The following is a 16,627-nucleotide window of genomic DNA, read 5'->3' on the forward strand; positions in this document are numbered from 1 at the left end:
GCGCCCTGGGTGACGTCAGCGACCCTGCTCTGACATCGTAGCCAACGCGAGCCCGGGGTTCCCACGCGTCCCGGCATCGGGCAAGACCACCCAGCTGCAGGCTCTGCCTTCACAGGGACAGTGCGTCTGTGCCGCTCCCCCAGCCGCCACCCCCACCCCACAGCTCGCATTTACCTCTGACTACGCCAGACCCAGATCCCAAATCACTGGCAACACGCGCTTCAGGTGAGGACGCCCCATCAGTGTGTGCTGGCACAGTCACCCCAGCCTTCTCACCACCTCCTCACGCCGAGGGGCGTCCCCGTCCAAGGAGCTGAGCTGTGAATCGCTCCAACACCACACAGAAGTTTTACATCACAAAGCCTCCATCACGCGTGAAATTATTAAAAGACGCTGCTCCGTGTCGCCTGCAGGCTGTGTGTACCGAGCGCACACCAGGGCAGATGCAGCTCGTGTTCAGGCCCAGGGCCACGCCCCAAGATATCTCATTCAGTAAGTGTAGACATTCCAGAACCTGGAAAAATACAGAATCGGCAACATGCCTGTCCCAACGCTGTGACAAGGCGTGTTCACCTGGCCCGGTCATGCAGAAATGAAAGGGTTCTGTACAGCCTGGAGCCGAAGCCCATCGGCGCTGGCCTTTCTAACCCAGGGACCGGTCCCTTCATCACTGATGTTTCCACGTGTCCAACTCAGGGGCCCTGATGCAAACGGCCTAACGTTCCGGACCCACCGTGTTACTTCTTGTTTTCCCACCTCGGTACTACTCCGTGACCCGGGCGTTCTCCCAGGCTGCAGCTTCTCTTTAAACACTTGTGGGTGCAAGTGAAGGAATTTAAAATGACTAACACACTGCTTTGACCACAGGACCGAGACGAGTATGGAAAGGTTTGAACTCACGGATTTTCACAGGACATGGAACCGCACAACTAAGCCTCGTCCTTGGAGCTGAGGGCTTCAGGATGCGCCCCCGGATCCCCAGGGCCCGGCTGCTCTGAGACAAGTACCCGTGAGGAAGTCTGACAAATGCTGCCTCGCTCTGCAGTCGGCAAACTTTGCCAGCTCGAGGGGAGGAGCTACGAACATTTTCCATAGGGCGGCGCCTTTGTGCCGGCAGCCCAGGCTGCTGCAGGCGGCTCGGTGGCCTCGGTGCACAGGCACTGCTGCACAGTTTAACCGTGGTGAAGACCAAGTTCATGTCTGCACACCCCGCTTCCTTCACACTGAAGAGGCTCTCGGCCACCAGACCCTAGGAGCCGCTGGGCAGGCAGCACAGCGTCCACGGAACCAGGGTTCTGGGTCAGGGCAGGGCCTACCTGGAGGTTCTGATCCAGGAGCCGAGGACCTACGTTTCTAGCAGGTTTCCAGGTGCCGTTGGCCAGGAGACCACCGTCTTGTATGGGTGCTGGCGTTGTGATGCCGCGGGTTAAGCTGCCGCTCACGAGGCCGGCATCTCACGTACTTCGGGACGCTATGTCAAGTCCCAGCTGCTCCCTTCTGATCTAGCTCCCTGCTAAGGAGCCTGGGAACAGCAGCAGACGGCCTGAGGGTGTGGGGCCCCGCCCCCATGTGGGAGACCTGGATGGAGCTCCTGGCTCCCGGCTTCCACCTGGCCCAGCCCAAGCTATTGTGGCCATTTGGGGAGTTAAACTGCAAATGAATGGAGGATCTTTCTCTCTCTCTGTGTCACTTCGCCTTTCAAATCAATCAACTGATCAATTGATCATCAATCAGTCTTTTGAAAAAAACTAAAAGGCTTGAAGGAATGAAGCTGTCGCCCTATTAGAGCAACCGGTGTTGGCAGAGCTGGGCAGCAAGGAGGGACATGCGGTCTCCAGCCGCCGGCAGGCCGGGCCTCATCCTGGGCTGGCACTAGCCCCCGGCTCCACCGGCCTCTGGTCTGGAGGACAGGCGCAGAGACTGAGCCAGGGAGCCCACGGCTGCTGCAGACTGCTGCTGGCCGAGGGAGCAGCCAGAGCTGCCGTAAGTGGCTCAGTGTGTCCGACAGCAAGAAGCCGGGCTGGCCGCCGCCGCCATGCAGAGTGCACCTGCCTGGTCCCGAACACGAGTGGTCCCCGCTCGGCGTGGCCTAACCAGCAAGGCCACGACAGAGAGCCGCACCTGCAGTGGGCCACACAGAACGGAGGGGTAAAGGGGACTTTCTTTGATTTATTTGTTAAACATCGGGTGTTCCAAGAAATCCAAGCTATCACCACACCCGAGGAAGGGCTCCAGCGCACAGCCCGACACCGTGCGGGAAGCGGTGAATTCTGGAACACGGATGCCGCCTCCACAGATGAGGGCAGAATATTCCAGAGCGTGTGGGGAATGCACCCGAGGTAAGGGGACGCCTGTCAGAATTCAATGCCCAGACAGGGTCCAGGAGAACGGAGCTCCCAGGAGGTCCCAGGGTCTGGGGGAGGGGCGGCACACCCTGTGGCCCGGGTGTCTCCCACTTCCTGTCATTGGGAACATCCCGCAGGATTGCTGTGCCTACACCGTCAGCATCAGCCAGGCCTCCTCCCATGTGAGCCTCCTGGGAAGCCCCCTGCTCCAGAGGCGAGGTCAATCAAAGGAAGCTGGTGCAATGGGCCCTGTGCCGCCATGGTCCCCCATGCGTGGATCCAACCAGGTGCAGACAGAAGACAGCACGGCAAACGCCGGGTCCCTGCTGAACACGCTCGGCCTTCCTTGCCAGCATTCCCTGAACAGTGCAGCTACTGCCCCGGTCCTGACACCACGTCAGGCCTGGTAGATAACCAGGGCTGAGCTGCTGTACGCGGAGGGCACGCACAGTCCACGCAGACACTGCTGTATTTGACAGAAAGGCCTGGAGCATCCTACGACGCCGGCATCCATGGGGGTGCTGGAACCAGTCCCTCCGTGGGCACTGAGTGACAAGGGGGTGTGAACTCTTCCACAGCTGGTGCTGGTGCTGTGGTCTCAGCTTTCCACTCTTTTCCCCGAAATTCATATCCTGGGGTGCTCCCTCGAAGCAAGGGTGTACAACACTCCAGGGAGCTGGCGGGAGCATCGCTGATGAATTTATTTGCAAGATGCACAGGGATTCCCTCGATGGTCACTTTTAGGACAAGGCACAGCGGGAAGGGCTCTGCCCATATTAGCTGGAGTTTCAGCAAAAAACTTTTGATTGTTGTGTGTGCAAGTCATTGTTTTAAAAGGCTTTTTTATTTCAAAGGCCAGGCCAAAGCAAGGAGCAACGAACTCCATCCGGGTCTCCCACATGGTTCCCAAGGACTCGGGCCATTCTCTACCGCCTCCCAGGCACACTGACGGGAAGCTAGACTGGAAGTGCTGAGGAGGTGGGACTTGAACCCAGGCACTCTGATGTGGGGTGTGGGCATTCCAAGGGGCAGCGTAACTCACTGCACCACACTACCCTCCCCTAAAATTGTATTTCCGAGAGGCTGATGGGCCCAACAGGACCCGGTGATGTCAGGTGGAGAACGAGGCATGGATCCTGAGAAGCCCTGAGCTCGCCATCTCCCTGCCTGGGCTGGGAGCTGCCTGCCCGGGGTGCCCCCACCTCTGCTTAGCAGACGCTACCTCTTGGCAAAGACCCTCGTCCAGCCCGCAAAACACACGGGGTTTCTCTCCCACAACAAAATAAGTGTTTGATTTCTGCCTCGCAGCAAGCAGCACATCTGTCGTTTATCACAGTCCTGTTTTCCCGTGTTAGGAGTGCTCGCTTTCCCATGGTTTCTCTGTCTGCCAGTCCCGAGGACCTGTGGACCAGAATACACGTGGGGGTGGACGCAGTGGGCCCGCCGGGTAAGCCCAGCTTCCGACGCTGGCGCTTCATCTCAGACTGCGGGTTCGAGTCCTACGCACTCCGCTTGACAGAGCAGGTGGAACCAAGTACTGGGGCTCTCGTCACCTCTGTGAAACACCAGGCTCCCAGGGTCACTCTGGCCCAGTCCTGGCCGTCTGGGGAGTGAACCAACAGGTGGAAGACCTTTCTCCCTCTCTGTCCCCCCCATGTCTTTCCTCCCCCTCTTTGCCACTCTTTCAAATAAATACCTATTTTTTAAGTGAGAGGAACGGACACGCTGGAGAGCACCTGCTGACCCCCCCCCCCCCCCCGATCCTAGCACTCACTCACTCAGCATCAGCTGAACTGAGAGGCAACTGCAAGCCTCGCGCGTTTCCTGCAGAGATCACATCACTCCCGGAACCCAGGCCAAGAGCATGAAGGAGATAGCAGTCCCCAGTGAATACCAGGGGACAGATCAGAGCGCTCATGGTCAATTAGAAGCATAAGGAACCGGATGAAGGTGAAGTATTCACAGCATCAGAATCTCAAGGCCTTCACGTTAAATCTCTTTCCCTTTCTTGTGAATTTCGGAAGCAGTTTCACTGAGCTGAGGACTCACAGAGAGAAAAGACGACTGATGACGCGAGGGGGAGTGGGGCTGAGGCAGAGCCGGGCGTGGGACTTGTGCGGCTGCAGGGACCCTGCACCCAGGGGGTCTCGTGGGACCCTGCACCCAGGGGGTCTCGTGGGACCCTGCACCCAGGGGGTCTCGTGGGACCCTGCACCCAGGAGGTCTCATGGGACCCTGCACCAGGGAACCCTGCACCCAGGGGGTCTCGTGGGACCCTGCACCAGGGGACCCTGCACCCAGGGGGTCTCGTCGGACCCTGTACCCAGGAGGTTTCGTGGGACCCTGCACCCAGCGGGTCTCATGGGACCCTGCACCCAGGAGGTCTCGTGGGACCCTGCACCCAGGAGGTCTCGTGGGACCCTGCACCCAGCGGGTCTCGTGGGACCCTGCACCCAGGGGGTCTCGTGGGACCCTGCACCCAGCGGGTCTCATGGGACCCTGCACCCAGCGGGTCTCGTGGGACCCTGCACCCAGGGGGTCTTGTGGGACCCTGCACCCAGGGGGTCTCGTGGGAGGAAGCAGAGCTGCATCCAGTGACCCAGGTTCCCACCTCCCTTTCAGGCTGTGTCCCGTAGGTGATCAGCAGGGCCACAGCTTAATCTGTGAAGCTTTCACAGCGCTTCTGAGCTGCCTGTGACAATTTTTAGCAACGAGTGGGACGATGACTCATCCCATGCGAGAGACGGGGAGAGTCAGCTGGGCGACCAAGGCCACGGCGAGAACCGGTGGACGAGACTCGGGAAGAAACAGATCTCGCGCGACCATGGCGCAGATTTCTGCTCCTGGGCCAGAAACCAGGGCACCTGCCATCTCGGCTTCACTGAGCCGGGACGTGGTGGCCCAGGTGACCACAGGGACCCAGGCACGGGGCCTCTTGCAGAGGAGATGGAAGAGGGGGTCGGGGCGGTTGCCACGGCCCCCAACCTGCATCTGACGCTCCAGGTTCCAGGGAGTGCGTGACCAGTTAAACCCTGAACTTCCAGGCTGCACGTGACACCTGTATAGTCAGGATTTAAAGATATTCCCTAAAGGCTGCACGATCATAAGTAACACGATTTGTGTTTTTTGTCACGGCACGATCGAAATCTGTCTTCGTACTTTAAGCTAAGCAATTTCTGGGGAGAATGAGGAAAAAAAAGAGAATTATTCAATATGGGAACTGAAATGCATTCTCAGGGATGATGAAAATATGAATAAATGGTGGAAAATGTCAATTACGTTATAATTATTTACATTTTAAAATGCTGCAAGCAGTAGCAAGACTAACCAAGCAAGTTTCCAACTAAAACAGTGAACGCCCACAAGTCACCAGCTCACAACCTTCCAGCAGATTATTGAACAATTCTGTGTGCTCCTCAATTAAAGACTGATCTAAAATTCAGACAAATGGCATTATGGCATTTGAGTCCTGAGCATAAATTAACACTTAATCAAGTCTGCTTAAAATATCGGCTTTCATTCTAACTAGACGCTCAGCCCCCTCTCTCCCTGTGAGCACCGGGCCGGAGGGTCTACTAGAAACGCAACCCCCTCCCCAGTCAAGCGTTCTGTTCATCTACTCTGAGGGCAAAGCTCTCATAGCCAAATTTGCTGACTGCCTAGGTCAGGTTCAGCTTCTGCCTTGAGGGGCTGGTGGACAGGGCCAGGAGAAAGATGGATGATGGTCCCCAGGTTGGGTTTCAGCATTGGGTTCCATGGTGCCCAGTCATCCTTCCTCCACCGGCCAGAGCAAGCTGTGTGGGGGGTGAGCCCTGAGCTAGCCCAGCCTATCACCTCATCTCCCAAGACACAGCGATTGGTCAACTAGGGTCGTAGGACTCCAGTGAGCCAATCAGTGGTTTTCAAAATCCAAGCTGGGTGCCACGGGCCTTTATCTCTTTGACGTTTAGACTCTGAGGCTGTGAGCCCAGAGGGCCCCACGGGCACACATGCTCCTGCAGGGCTGGTCTGAGAGCAGGGAGCCAGGACTCGGAGCCGCCAGCCCCCGTCTGGGTGTGGGATGAGCTCTTCGAGAGAATCAGCTCAGAGAACAGATTCCTGTCCTCATGAGAGGACAAAATAAATAAAAGACAACAAATTCATTCCCTGAAAAAAAAAAAAAATCCCCGAGGGTACCGGGTCCCTGTCTCCTGCGATGAGCAGTGTTGTGACTGGCACGGACCTGGCTCTCTCTTTAATCCACAGAGCATCATCAGAGCCGCCCCTCCCCCTCCTCACAAAGGCCTTGCTCCCCCCGACTCCCCTCTGCCCACTGCCACTGGCTCTTAGACACAATGGATTCCTACCACTGGCTCTCCTAACACCCGCAAGGCAAGAAACAGAACAAATTCCAGAAAACCACATCTGAGGGTCATTGTTCCCTAGCATCTAACAAGACTGTGCCTTGATGTTTCAATGAACGCATCCACGTTGCGTACTGGGTGACTATTTTTCTGAACCGACCGTCTCTCCGCCCTCATACCTGCAGACAGGCACGTGCAACCTCGCTTTGCCACTGCTCCTGGAGCACAGGCGGTCACTTGCTCAGGCTCAGCTTTCTCTTCTGGGAAATGGACGCAAGAACACTCAGCTCCTCGAGCGACTGTAGTCAGCACCACAGCCGACACACACCTGCCCCGATACGCGTGACTTCGCACTTCCTTCACTATTACCCACAGTGGGGGATGCAGACAGACGTCACGGAAGAGTCATACATTCAAACAACTGCAATTCATTCTCAAGATTCAGCCTAAGTCTCCTGCTCATCCTAACAGGCGGGTCAGGGTTCATGAAGACACACTGACGCTTCGTCGGGTGTTTTTCTGAAATTGCTTGCTCTCAGGTTAATTCATCTGCCTCATCTCCAGGAGGTGATAATGCGTGTCTTCAAGAACAGGGAAGTGAGGAGCAGAGAGAAATCCGTGCTTCATTAGAACCTCGCATTACACACCGCCAGGCAGGAATGAAACCTCTGACCCCTTGCGTGGTGCCGGGAAGTTAGCAACTGAGGCAGTGAAGACGAATGTACTCTCACTTTTGGACACGGCTCTTGGGGAAGCTGGGACCCAGCGATGAAGTGCGGAGCGGCACGGGGCAAGCGAGCGGGTCGCTGCACCTCGAGCTCCCGTCTGCAGCCCACAGAAGCACCCAGAGAAATCCGCCCGCCTCTCCCGGGTCAGACGGGAGGGCGGCCCCAGCACGCGTGAAACCCTCTCCCTTTTCCTGCCTTTGCAGTCGGTGAGCGATGAGGCAGGACTGAACCCCGTCTCCCGCGTCCCTAGATTCTCGCCTACGGCTCCCTTCTCGCTGCGCGAGGCCGCAAAGCTGTGGGCAAGGACACGGCTTCCCTCCGGCTCTGTGATCACGGCCTCATCTCCGGATCCCTCTGGCCTCAATTTCCTCACTCTGGAAACTGATGACCAAAGGAGTCCCCCTAGGAGGAAACCATTTGTAAACAATGCCGCACACAGAAGACGGGGTGCTGCATGGAGGCCGTGACTGGGCTCTGCAGCCCCTAAGGGACTGGCTGTCTCCCGCACACCGTGTCAGGGTCCTGAGGACACAGCCATGGCAGTGAGCACAGGGGCCGTCACGCGTGGGACACCCATCTCACTGTTGCCTGTGCACGACAGGTGGCAGCAAGCGGGAAGAGCGCCCTGGAGCGAGAGGCACCGGGCACAGGCCCTGTTTCCCAGGAGATGTAAGATGCTGTACAGGGGTGTGCGGTGAGCTCGGGGAACCGCGTGCTGCATGCGGCGGAGTGGGCCAGGCTCTTGTGGCGTGGGAATTCCACCTGCACCAGCTCCTACCCAGGGGAACACGCCCTTGACGCGGACGGCAGCGTTATTAGCCCTCCACAGCAGTGGCACACCCATACAAATGGACACTCTTGGCCAAGTGTGCTAGGAACATGCCATTGCTAGGTTTTCGCCTGTCGCTTTAAACTGGCCGACTGTTGGACAGGTGTTCAGTAACGACACAGCTTATCTCCCTCGCTCAGGCTCCTGCCCAAGCAACTGCCAGCATCTCCAGTTGCTATAGCAACAGTAAACATTACTGATTATTCCAATACGCCGAGGGGATTTAAACACATTCTTAAGTTAAGAGTCCCCTCAGGAAAAAAAAATCTATCCTTCTCTGGCAAGTGGGGAAAAATTTTATGATTCAAATTCCCCAGTCATTCTGTTTATTATGACTAAACACACAAATCCATTTTTATGGTTATGCATAAGTAATACATTTTCTCCCCTCTGAGTAACACAAGCAGATGTGGGAAACTGAGAAACCATTATCTCTATCGGAAGAGGGAAGAATCCCGGGGCAGGTGTGTGGAGCAGTGGGTTGGGCCATCGGTTCAGGACCCACCTCCTTTACCAGAATGCCAGTTAGAGTCCCAGCGCCTCCGCTCCGATCCAGGTCCCTGCGCCTGGAGGCAGTGAACAACAGCTCCGGAACGTGGGCTCCTGCTACCCACGGAGAAGCCCTGGATGGAGCCCCTGGCTTCAGCCTGGCCCAGCCCTAGCTGCTATGGGCTTTTGGGAGTGATCCTACACATGGAAGATCGCTCTTCAGTAAGTAAGTACGTAAGCACATCCTTTTTAAAGGGAGAAGTACTCATCTAGATGAACGACCACTATGAGGGGGCGTTTGAAGCTAGCCACCCAAAGTCAGGATTCCGAGTCAACTGTGTCACGTGATCTGGGCGCAGGTGCCAAGCCCCACCTGGAGCCCCCACCCAAAAGCCTCCAGGAGAGGAGCTGGGACGGTGACACCCATGCTAACCACGCGGCTCCTCACGCTGAAAACACACGGCACACAGGGTCCTCTCCACCATCAACAGCTTATCCTCCGTGAGGTGCAGACAACAGAGCACAGAGACATCTCAAAATGGGGCACAGTTTTTACAAAGCGACTGCTAACAGTCACACGCAGAAAGGTTTTCAATGAATCCCACATGGGCGGTTCCACGCAGCCCGGAGCCCATGTGGCGTCCAGGCAGCAGCTGTCCTGAGCTGGGCACGGGCTGGCGGTCAGTCTCTGCCCGCCGCCACCCTTCTCTGCTTCCCTCACAAGGCTGTAGTCATGGAGGAGACACGGGTTCCCCACTCACGCACCCCAGGTGCCGACAGGGCAAAACGCAACCATTTTGCGTCCCTTATCTCCCGGCGTGAAGTAGGGTGCCTAATGTCTATGTCCCACTCGGGAGGACGCGTGATGGACGCCCACTTTGTCCTGCTTCTGCCTGGGCGTGTGAGCTCCAGTGCCCAGCCAAGAGAAGCTCAAAGGAAGGCAGGACCCCAGAAGATGGCATCTAAAGGCCGGACCTTGACCCCCGGCACTCGGGAAACAGCAAACGCAAACAGCAGCGATGCAGCCCCAGGACAATCAGGCCCCAGCCAGACACTGCAGCTTCTGGTTCACGGTACACACCCGGCCCAGCTCGGAGAAACTCTAATGGGCTGCGGCCTGGCCTGAAGCCTCAGCTCCCGGTGAGTTCAGCCTGGACTTCGCTGATGCACGACTGTCCACCTGAGCGAGGCTGCCTCTCCCCTGGCCCACCGACACGGGATCCGCGTCTGGCCAGCCGCGGTTTCTGTCCAGCAGTTCCCACCCCCAGCCTTCTCTTCACTGTAACTGCTCTAGGCATGGACGCGTGGCTCCCTTTGGAACACGGAAGTCGATTTGGAGAATCTTCGTGGCAATGACTGTGAATGAGACGTTCTCCCTCTGCCTGCTCTCAAGGGAGCGGCAGTTTGAGGAAAGTGAAACCCAGACGGGTCGAGAGGCGCCCAGCAGCATTATCTGAGGACCAGAACTGAGCGCTTCTAATGAGAACCTGATGCCAGTAGAGTTCTGTGCTTGTGTGAGTGCATCTGGGTGGGACGTGGGCCTCTCCAGCCAGAGGGTGCTGACGACTCAGCGCTCACACCACAGCCCGGCACACAGACTGCTGCGCGAGCCACCAAGCCTCCCGTGGAAACCCCTCCAGGGGCCTCTGAAGCCCCGCCTCCTTAATTATGCGTCAGAGGGACTCCTCCTCTTCCTCTCCGTGGGTCCTGGCCCTGCCCCTGCACACCTCTGGCTTTCCAGCTTTAATTCTCTCTCCCCAGATTTCCACCCAGCCTCATCCTAACTGGAAACCGGACCACCAAAAGGCCACGTCTCTACTGCCGGCTGGGTGGTCCCCTTGAGCCACTTCAGCTCGCAGTGCAGGTGGGGAAGCCGCGTGCACGGCTTTCCTGAGCAGGTCTTGTGACACGTGGTGGGGGAGGTTCAGGAGAGAGAGGGGCTGAGGGTGGAAGGAGGGCTGGCCTTTTGCAAGCACAGGGCGGCGGCAGGCCAGGGCGAGGGGTGGCAGAGCCGTGTGCGGCCCGCTTCCCAGCCACAGAGCAATCACGTGGCACCCTCAGCCACAGGGGGCAATTTCCCTGTGATCTCGGCTCTCCTGCGCCCGTCAGGATCACCGAGCGCTGGGTGAACACTGATTGGCTGACCTTCTGGGATGATGCCTGAGCCTGGAGGCACCTGCTCAGCTTGTGGCAGGAAGTGCAACGTGTTTCGTGCTTCATAAGCTTTTTTTTTTTTTTTTTTTTTTGACAGACAGAGTGGACAGTGAGAGAGAGAGACAGAGAGAAAGGTCTTCCTTTGCCGTTGGTTCACCCTCCAATGGCCGCTGCGGCTGGCACGCTGCGGCCCGCACACCGCACTGATCCGAAGCCAGGAGCCAGGTGCTTCCTCTGGTCTCCCATGGGGTGCAGGGCCCAAGCACTTGGGCCATCCTCCACTACACTCCTGGGCCACAGCAGAGAGCTGGCCTGGAAGAGGGGCAACCGGGACAGAATCCAGCGCCCCGACCAGGACTAGAACCCAGTGTGCTGGCGCTGCAAGGCGGAGGATTAGCCTAGTGAGCCACGGCGCCGGCCTTCATAAGCTTCTTAACCAAGCCCTGTCGAGGCAGGGGTGATCTCAGGCCTCCTCTGTCCCCACCTGTGGGTACTGCACACGCCCTGCACTGTCCCTTAATGGGATGGGTACCAAGGTCTCAGCGCAGCCACTGGAAGGCACCATGGGGCTGATTCTCCACAGCATTTCCCTTTCTCTCGGGGTAAGGTCCCAGAGAACAGGACGCGATAATGAGACGCAGCGCTGAGCGCTGTGGTCAGCAAGCTGAGAGCGGGGGTGGGGAGATGGACGTAGGGGAAGTGGGAGCACGCAGGCTGTGACGCGACGCTGTGACCCGCGTGGCGTGCAACACTTCACTGGCGTGGGATGAGGCAGTGCGTGATAAAACCACATGGACTGATACGTTCAGGAGAGACTGGGGTTGGAAAAAGTTAGGCCGATCTCTTTATCAGAAGGTTTTAGAATACTAAAATGAAAATAATCCCAATTCTGTTTCTGGTATTAATGATTTCCATAGTGCCCTGTACATTTCTTAGCTCTGATGGCAAAATGAAGACATTTCACTGACTGCAGAATATAACATGTGCCCTACACAGACAGTCCAAGGACGTCCACCTTGGACACCAGCACATCAAGGCCCCAAAACTGGGTCAAAAATTCAAATCCACCGGGAGGTAACTTTCTTGACCTAACTCCTCTGAGCTGTGCAGACAGCAGTGGAAACGCTGGCCTGAGTTCCTGGGCAGTCAGCAATCCTCTGCCTGTCGTCTACTGAGAAGTCGAGTCCAGGGAGACGGGCACGGGTTCTGGAAGGCGCCCTGACCGTCCTGCCACTCTGTGGTCCACGGGCGCTGGGGAGTAAAAGGAGGGGGGCACTGGACGAGCGTCGCAGGACCCTGGAAGGAGCGTCCAGGGGAGCTCCAGCAGCGGGGTCCCCGGCGGGCTGCCAGGACACCAGGACACAGGGCTTCTGCCTCCTGGCCCGGTGTTGACTCCCGTCCTCTCACCGGCAACCATCTAGACTTCTCGATTCTCAGAGAACGAGAAGGGTGGGGCGGAGGAAAACGAGGAGGCAGAACGGGGCTTGCGCTCCCAGACGGCAAAGCGCAGAGTGTTCCAGCCTTTCTCTCCCTCCACAGAGAAAGCCGTCCTGGGTTTGCTTTCTGGCTTGTTGCCTTGGAAACCCGAGGAGGCGACAGTGAGTCCTGAGAGCAGGCATGGCGGTGGGGGCAGAAATGACCCAGCTCCCCCAGGCTGCCTCTGGCTGCGAGGCCTGCGAACGCCCTGTCCACCTGTGGAAGAGAGGTGGCCACGCGGGCCGGCCGAGCGTGGGCTGGGCGCATCCCTCCTGGGGCCTTCGGAAGCGGCAGCCACAGCGATGTGGACGAGGTCTCAGCCCCTATTCCAGGTGTGACCTCTAAGTCGAGAGGCTGCAGTTTTACTGAGATACTACTTGGGGCAGCCAAAAAATTAAAAAAAAAAAAAAATCCCTGGGTGGCTGTTCGGAGTCCTGTAGCAACTTTCACCGACACTGCGCTGGCGGCACAGGCGTGAGCTGTGGTGACAGATGCCGTGGGCGTGCAGCGACCCCGTGCTGCCCCTCTACAGGACACGGGAGCTGGCCAGCGTCGTCCCCAGGCTGCTCGCTCACACCAGCCCACTCCAGTGCCGATGCCTGCCGTGCGGTCCCCCGTGAGCAGGAAACCACAGACCGCTCCCCACAGGGGCCCCGCTACCTTCCTTGCAATGCGTCTTCCCGCTTCCCGCTCACCCTGACCCGGGGGCTGCCGGCACTCCCTTCCCAGGGCCCAGCTTTCACCTGCGTCTAAGATACATCAACAAACAACCAGCCAGAACCCTGCAGGCGCTGTCAGAGAACGCTTTCCTAAGAATTAATTGGAGAACAGATCTTCACAACATAGTTAGCTGTCATTTTTGAGGACGATTCCTTTGCGAATTCAGAAGGCAATAAAGTCTGCAGAATAACTGGACTGTGTCTCTAAGGATGCAACACAATCCCGAGGAGCCCAGCTCCTGAATAAAAGCCCAGGACGTGACCGTCAGAGCCTCGGGACCCAGCTGTCCTCCTCTCACTGCCTTCAGCTGTCTTCAAGCCGCAGGGGGAGGCCACTTCCAGGAAACACTCCCCCTGCACCCGTGTCAGGCGCCTCCTTGATTGCCCGGTGTCTCTGCCGTGACAAGCTGGTGGCACAGGGAAGCGAAGGCAGTGGGTGTTGGAGAGGAAGCTCCCAGCTCAGGGAGGGCATGAACACACCAAGTCCCAGAGCAGCTGAGGTGCCCCGTCGGGTTTCCCCTGTGCACACGGTTCCTGGGAAGTGGGGATGAAGGACACAGGGAAGCAGAGCTCCAGAGGAGCAGGCGGTCAGCGGCGGCCATCAGCCGGCTCCAGAGCAGCGCCCCTGGGCGATTCAGAGGCCACAGCTATGGACCAGGCAGGAATCACATATCCTGGGGCAGCACCCAGAGCTATTGTTTTTGTTTTGTTTTGTTTTAAACAAGTCACAGGGTCTGGATGGTTTCCCAAGCCACGGGATATGACAGCAAACCAACTGTCCAGTTTGGTTACCTGAACTGCGTCCCAGTTTCCATTGGCGGCCGGTAGAAGAGCCCTTCACCTCCCGTGTAAGTCAGACACGGACACTTGGGCACAGCAACCAGGAGAGTTTTCAAAGCCAGCAATCATGGAGGACCCGTTTCAGTCTTCCCGGTTCTACCTGTTGACTGACCCGTCTGTCCTCCTTGTGATCTTCCCAGTGGAGCCACAGCGGGGCGGCCCCTTGGGGGGCTCCAGCGGCAGACACCCCCATGCAGCTTCTGGAACGCAGCTGCCCGTGCCCGGAAATCCACACACCTGGCGCTCGCTGCCCACTGCACCGTGCCCGCCCTGCACCTCGGCCTGACTTCAGCTGGATCCTGGACAGTCATGTGCTATAATGAGACATCTCAGGTTAACAGCGATGATCCCACTGCACCGTGCCCGCCCTGCACCTCGGCCTGACTTCAGCTGGATCCTGGACAGTCATGTGCTATGTGGAGGGCTCAGCTCGCACATAATGAGACATCTCAGGTTCACAGCGATGCTCCCACTGCAGGTGGGGGTCTGCAGCGGCGACGGTGCCTGCTCTAAACTGCACGACCTGTTTCGGATGACAGCCACGTGCGGGCCGCACTCTGCTACCTCTCCCTCCGCTCTCGGGAGTGCACTGGCTGGTTTCAGTGACAAACACATTTCCCCAGTCAAGATAAGTATGGAAATGAAAAGAGAAGCCGTGTCAACTTGAATTTAAAGTTTCCTAACCTGGAAATGCACTCGTCCTCTCAGCACAACACACACCCCCGCCAGCAACTCTCTGAGCGAGGCCACAGCGCCCGCTGGGAGCCGGGGTCTCGCATGTGTATTTCTTCATGCCCTGCAGACACTCGCCCGGGCACCGCGGAGCGCGGATTTAATGCACATGGCTGCACACTTGCCCCAGCTGCGCGGCGGGCCCCCCCCAGGGAGAAGCGGAGCAGATTACTGTGCACCCAGGAGCTTTTCGCGAGAGCACCTCTCCAGGCAAGGGAGCCAGGACGGCTGTTCTACCCTGAGTATCCAGCGACTTTCAAGTGATAAAAACCAACAGCAGAGCTCTGTGTCCGTGCACCGTGGACTTGCCTGCCTGCGATGCACACAACCCTTTCCCCCAAGGCCAGGCTGACTAACAGGGAGAAACCCGTCAAGCCAAATGGGCAGCCACCCTGCACACCACCAAGGGCAACTGTGGTCGCTCCGTTTTACATGCTTCTTAAGGAGATTTGCTATCAGATCCCAAAAGTGGCCATCACGGCATCATTCTGTCCACCTGTCCCTGTCCCTGTGTCATCCAGGGGTCACAGAAGAGTCTGCACTTTTCAGTCTCTACGTTTGCATTTTTTTTAAAAGATTTATTTATTTATTTGAAAGTCAGAGCTACACAGAAAGAGAAAGACAAGCCGAGAGACAGACACACACACACACACACACAGAGAGAGAGAGAGAAAGAGAAAGAGAGGTCAGTCTTCCATCCCCTGGTTCACTCCCCAATTGCCTGCAAGGGCCAGAGCTGTGCCGATCCGAAGCCAAGAGCCAGGAGCTTCCTCTGGGCCTCCCACGTGGATGCAGGAGCCCAAGCACTTGGGCCATCTTCTACTGCTTTCCCTGGCCACAGCAGAGGGCTGGATAGAAAGTGGAGCTGCTGTGTCTTGAACCGGCATCCACATGGGATGCTGGCACTGCAGGTGGCGGCTTTTCCTGCTACACCACAGCACCAAAACCCTGGGTTTGTATTTGAATCTGGGACGTGAGAAGGATTTGAAGAAAGGCTTGTTGGACTCCCTCCGGGTCACCCGCACCATTAAACTGTTCCCCATTTCCGGTACGGGTCCTGAACGGCTGCTCACGACTCGCTGAGAAGCCGCATACAATGGGATATTTAACAGCTTCCCCTGCAGGTGGCTGGGAGGGACAGGTGCGGTGCCGTGTGTAAAGCAGGCGCCATCTATGACCTAAGTGTCACTAAGACTCACAAGCAAGACCTCTGCCCTTGGCCGTCCTTGCTGGGCTCTGCTGCCTGGATCACTCTCTTTCCACAGCACAAGCCTCTGTCTTGTCTTTGTCACCTTTGCTCTGACACAGTGATCTGATATGGGGTTTGCCTTTCAAGTCTGCGTGACTTTCTCTGGAAAACGTACAGGCCAGAGCACCCGGAGGAAGCGGGTCTCGGCCGCGTGGGCCGTGCACCTGGAGGAAGCGGGTCTCGGCCGTGTGGGCGTGCACCCGGAGGAAGTGGGTCTCGGCCGCATGGCCGTGCACCCGGAGGAAGTGGGTCTCGGCCGCGTGGGCCGTGCCGGTTTCCCGGTCGGGCTTTGTAACGAGCGTGTCGCCTGGAGCTCGCTCCTTCCTCCTGTACGTCCTAGCGGCGTGGAGTCGGGAGCGGTTCCTCGGGAGTCTAGGCCAGTACACTCTTCTCTGTTCCCAGTTTTGTCATTCGTGTTTGCCTCGTCTTCCTGGCTGGGGCTGCACGGCCCCTGGGCACATCTGCTCCTCTTCTTCCTGCTTCCCCGTTCCCTAACTCTGACCCTGCCCGCCTGCACTCCCTCTGGTCTGCCACGTGCTCCTGTTGGACTACGCGGGCAGGCAAGTGACTGTTATTTCCAGAACTCCCTGTGGAGTCATGAATTTGAGGTTACTAATTTACCTCCAACTCTATTTTTCATAAGTGGAGATGTCTCTGGTTTCATTTCTTTCATTTTTCTAATACATGTAACTGCTTTTCTTTGATTTGAGTAGACATCAGAAA

At 57.5% G+C, this 16,627-nt stretch overlaps 1 protein-coding gene across 37 annotated transcripts in view; it reads right to left on the reverse strand.

Annotated features, from left to right (window-relative positions):
• The window catches only part of CNTN4 (contactin 4), a 730,703-nt gene that overhangs the window by 161,012 nt on the left and 553,064 nt on the right, over positions 1 to 16,627 (reverse strand). The gene's annotated exons all lie outside the window — the stretch shown is intronic.

The sequence above is a fragment of the Oryctolagus cuniculus genome, chromosome 10 (genome assembly GCF_051225735.1).
Source record: "Oryctolagus cuniculus isolate XC-2025 breed Fujian yellow rabbit chromosome 10, ASM5122573v1, whole genome shotgun sequence".
Lineage (NCBI taxonomy): Eukaryota > Metazoa > Chordata > Mammalia > Lagomorpha > Leporidae > Oryctolagus > Oryctolagus cuniculus.